This window comes from Triticum dicoccoides, chromosome 7B (assembly GCF_002162155.2).
Source record: "Triticum dicoccoides isolate Atlit2015 ecotype Zavitan chromosome 7B, WEW_v2.0, whole genome shotgun sequence".
NCBI lineage: Eukaryota > Viridiplantae > Streptophyta > Magnoliopsida > Poales > Poaceae > Triticum > Triticum dicoccoides.
Genome location: NC_041393.1, coordinates 618,304,961 through 618,310,571, shown reverse-complemented (window position 1 = coordinate 618,310,571; position 5,611 = coordinate 618,304,961).

The following is a 5,611-nucleotide window of genomic DNA, read 5'->3' as shown; positions in this document are numbered from 1 at the left end:
CGACTCGGGCGTCCGAGTGCGCGCCGGCCCCGGCGCAAGCACGAGGACCCAGCGTTGGCCGGGCACCACCTTCATAGCAGAGCGGAGCGGCCGGAGCTGCGCGCGGGGCGGGAAAGGCCGGCGACGTTGCCGGCGCTGCCTCCACGGGCGCTGGCAAAGTGGATCCACCACTGCCGGATCCGCCTTGGTTGACAACCAAATGCCTCAATACGATGCGGAAGACGAGCTCCTCCACATCATCAGGGTCCGCTTTGCGTAGCAGGCTAGACCAGTTGTCGTCGGAGCTGGAGTTCCCACTAGAGGCAGCGCTGCTTCGGTCGTCGGCCATCGGATACGTTTGGAGGGCATTGGAAGCAGAATGGACGGAGAGGGGAGTGAAGTGGAGTTTGGATTGACAGTGGTCTAGGTTTTTCGGATGGCGATATTTGTTGGGCAGGCGTAGGCTGGGTTGGGCCAAGCCGACGTGGTAGGCGCGCCCGGGCGCACCCGGACTGCCCCATATCTGCCCCATATTTGGGTTGGATATGAGGGGTGCCGATCAGTCCGGACGTTTGAGGCCCATTTGAGGCGGTTGTTTGGGTGGATTTCGTGACCGGTCAGTCCGTTCGGGCGTTTGAGACGTGTTTAGGGCGCACTGTAGATGCTCTTATGTCCAAAATCACTAATTGAGGAGTAATCATTACAAAGATCACTCCCACCTCCCAGGTTGCGACAAGTGGTGAGCTGCATATGCGCCACTTGTCGCAACCTGAAAGTTTTCCCTTTTTTTAGATCCGTTTATTCGAAATATTTTATCTCTTAAACCGTGCGTCCAAATCTCGAACTGTTTTCACTGTTGGATTCCTCGCATCGAGATCTTCAAAACTAGAACCCATGTTGATAGGTTTAGATGAACTTTTTTTCATGAAAAAAATAGACGAAAAAACCGAACCGGGAGCATGACTTTTTCCTTTTCCGAAAGAGGCACGCCCATGCCACTCACGAAATCACAACCGTGCCTCTCGCAGAAGCAAAATCGTACCTCTCGCGGAAGGAAAAAAAATAGAAAATGCATTTTTTTTTGTTTCCAAGAGGCATGGTCGTGACCCTCGCGGAAGCACAACCATGCCTCTCATGGAAGCAACAATACTAGGGAAAACCCTAGTAGTAGCGCGGGTTTAGTGCCCACTAGTAGCGCGGGTAACCGCGCTACTAATAAGGCGCTACAGCTATTACTTAGCAGTAGCACGCACGACGTGCGCTACTGCTAAGACTCATAGCCACAGCGTTTGTTCTATAACGTGCTGCTGCTAATCTAGCTAGTAGCAGCGTGTTTCTTGTCCATCGCTACTAGTATTCTTTTTATAGTGTATTTATACGCCGTTATACAAATTTTGGTACAATACCAATTATGAGGTTTATATCATTATGTCCATAACAGTGTGTCAAATATATGTGGATTAGTTTTAAGTGGAGGCAATATGTGGTGCATGTCAAAAGTATACTACTAATCCAAACTTGATCTAGTTTGGACTAGTAGTACTTTCGATGTGCATCACATTTTGCCTCCACTTGAATCTAATCCGCCAGCACAAGCTATGTAATCATCATCATAGTCATTACCACCAAAAGTAGTTATTTAATCATCATAGTCATAGTGTAGCACATCATCATCTTCAAACTCATTCTAGCTAGCTAATCACCACCAACACTAGTTGTGGTAGCTATCTAATCACCACCAACACTAGCTAATAATAATCATCATTGTCATTACCACCAACACTAGCTATGTAATCATCATAGTCATAGTGTAGCACATCATCATATTCAAACTCATTTCTAGCTAGCTAATTAATCACTCATGCTGATCACTCTCAGGTAAAATAACATAAAACATGTGTAGCTCTTCTGCTTCATCAAGTTGAAGCATGCAGATGAACCTGTCTCCTAATCGTGGGTTGCGCTTCTGATTGCTGCCCCCTTCTTCTTTGCGATCGTTCAAAATTTTGCTCCAGTCTTTCATTATCAAGCATTCCTCGCTATTAGAAATAATGTATGCACTAAAGTGCATTGTAGGATATGTTGGTTGTAAGGTAACAATTCTCATGCAACCTTTAGTCTCCATCCAATGAGGCACAACATTCATCGGGAGTCCCTGTTGAAGAACATCATATAGTAACATACTTAGCAATGAAGTTTAGCTTAAAAAATAATGTTGCAAAAGATGCACTGAGGACAAATAGTAAAAATCTTACCATCTTTCCTAAATAGATGTGACCGTAGTTAAGTACGAACACTATTGGTCGCATGTTTTGAGTACTAAGGTTTTCAAGTCCAAAATAATAATTTGCGTTGACAGTATGAAGATTCTCAAGCCATGAAACATAATGACTTATCTCCTCGCGGTTTAGTTCAGCCCCGGGACAGTAGTAGGTCATGTCTACCAAGCGCCGGACATGTTTGCTTGATTGGAAATAAGCTGTTAATAGAAATTAGTTGTCAACTATTTTTGAATAAACAATATCAAAGACATAAATATGGTTGAGAAACTCACATAATGGTATAACTGGAGGCGTCTGCACATCGACCCAGATGTCGATATTACCTTCAATATCATGTTCCGAATGAATATCAAATGTGATAACCATATCAGGATCAAATGCATAAGTCCTGCATAGTGCTTGCCAAGTTTTGCATCTAAAATAGGCGTAGGTGTCTGCGTTGTATAATTTTGCGTGGAAAATACAACCATGCTCGGTCTTCAAGTAAACTCTCTTTACCATCATAGTAGTTTTCATAGGACTGAAACCTATCTTATCCAAGACAAAAATTCTTGCATGGCAAGGGATACGCTAGTAGAATAGCAAAAAAATTATAAGTTGAAGCAAATGAAGCATATGTCATGCTTAATTACGAAAAAAGACTTGTCGTTGTGACTTACTGTATCCACTTCGAAGTTCTCCTCCAGCTTGATGCTGAAGCGCCTATCATCATCTAGGAATATTCTGTCGCACAGGTCGCGCTCGTCTTTGCAGTATTTGCAAATACCGAAAACCTTTTCGTCGTCAGTCATTTCCTATGTTCATAGTTGAAACATTAATTCAAAATCGATAGGAGACAACTACCAGGATACTCAACACACAAATCCGGGGCACTCGATATTTTCTACATATTCTGGCACAAGTCATGCAAAAATTCACAGAAAAATCCGACATGACCTTTGCTAAAATAGGACATATCGGGCGCCTGAAATTTGCCGGAACGAAAATGAATCTACACTCCGGCAAAACATAGGACATCGGAGGTGTAACCTGCAAACATGACCGGCCACTTGGGCAAGCACATATCCTATTTGAGCAACACAAGATATACATTTCAAAATATCGTATAGGAGTCATATTGACATGAGCATTCAATAAGCTAAACCAAATCATAAAATAAATAAGTATTCAAATTAGCATGCATTCAATAAGCAAAAGTAAATCATCTTTTGCGTCTGTACATTGTCGAATATTATCACTAATAAATCCTGAATAGTATCATACATATAACATCACTAATACAACTAAAACCCTAGCGAACGACGGGTATCGACGCGGGTGATGGACACCCAAAGAGAAGGAACTATCACAGGATCATAGCTCCAGTGAGATCCCTGGAGAATCTGCCAGGTATTGGAGAACCTGTGCTCCAGCACAAACAAGTAGCGACGGACGTGCGCGTCCTCCTTGCTGACACGGTGACGTACCACCTCCACGGGGTCCTCAAGCCTCTCGACCGTCACTGGCCCACGCGACCGCCACCAAAGAAGGTTCGGGTCAACGACGGGCTGACTCCTCACCAAGATGCACCCCATGGTAGGTAGCGCCTCCCAGTACCAGCCCGACGGAGCCCAGTCCCGGACATGGCCCATCTGGTCAAGCAGGCGTCCTCCACCGAGTCAACGACGAGGATGCGGGATAGGCATCATCGACGTCGATGCGGGAAAAATTGCTTTAATTAAAAAATAACAACAAATGTGACATCTTCAACTAGTTTTATTAATTCAACTAGTTCTTACTAAAAATAAACTTAATATAAAAAAATAAACTAGTATCTAATTAGTACCTAGTTCTTACTAACTAATTTGTACCTAGGAACTACTGCCCTAATTACCATCTAATTTGATGAACCTAGGGTGTGGAAAGTGGTAGCGGATATTCCAATTATCCAACTTAAAGTGAAATAAGTGGTCAAATTTTACTCGTTTTATGATTCATCTTAGAAATTTGATTTGTTTCCACCCTTACATGAACTCTAACTAATTTGAGCCGCATCCGCATCCAATTCGTTTCCACCCTTACATGAACCATAACTAATTTGATACAACTAAAATTTGAAGAAGCCTTTGGCAGAGGTAGGGGAGAGGGAGGAGCAGGCGTGCTCACCTCGAGTGCCTGCGGCGAGGGAGGGGCAGGCTGCGTCGAGGTCGGGGTCGGGGCGCGGGTGTGCGGTGGAGGGCGGCGTCGAGGTCGGGGGCGGGGGCGGCGTCGAATCCGGGGTTGGGGCGGCATCGAGGGTGTGCGGAGAGTGTGCGGCGGCCGACGGGCGACGATGGCGGCGGCGAGAGCGGAGGATTGGATTTGGGGGAAGTGGCCGTGGGGAAGGCCGAACCCCGTGGTTAAGTCAGAAGTAGCAGTAGCGCGTTCCAGAAAGCGCGATACTTCTAAGTTAGCTACAACTCTTTCTGGGATACGGGCTACTGCTACTCCTTTCTTTTTTTCCCCTTTTCATTTATTTTTTTTCACATTTTATCTTTTTTCCTTTCACCTTCTTCAATTTCTTTCATTTTCAATTACTTTTCTATTTGCTTTCCATTTAATTTTATATCCTTTAGTAGTAGTGAGTTTAGAATAAAACGCGCTGCTACAAAGCAAGTAGCGGTAGTGCGGTTCGATATAGATTGCTACTAATATGTGTAGCCTATCGGCTAAGCCATGGGAATTTTAGTAGTAGCGTGTTTGGAATAGGGCGCGCTACTGCTAGAACTTTATCTGTAGCGCGGTTTGCACAGGCACGCTACTGCTACTTAGCTCCAACGTGCTTTTTTGACCCGCGCTACTACTAAAGTTCTGTGTATAAGGTTTTCCCTAGTAGTGCAAAACCGTGCCTTTCGCGGAAGGAAAAAACAAAAAATGTATTTATTTATTTTTTCGTTTTCGAGAGGCACAGTCGTGACTTCCGCGAAAGCACAACCGTGCCTCTCGCGGAAGGAAAGACAAACAGAAAACGCGTTTTTTTTTCATTTTCGAGAGGCATGGTCGTGACTCTCGCGAAAGCACAACCATGCCTCTCACGGAAGGAAAAAACAGAAAATGAGTTTTTTCCGTTTTCGAGAGGCACAGTCATGATTCTGGTGAAAGCAAAATCGTGCCTCTCGCGAAAACAAAACCGGGACTCTCGTGAAAGAAAAAAACGCATTTTTTCAACCAAATTTTTTTAAAATTTTTTTAATGCAAAAGCTAAGAAAGACCGGTGAAATACCAAAACGTCAAAAAAAACCAAAAAGACCCGTTTAGAAAGCTGAAAACGCGTGCGAAAAAATAAAATAAAAAAATAAAATCCAGAGGGAGCGTCCAGAGCACGACACGTG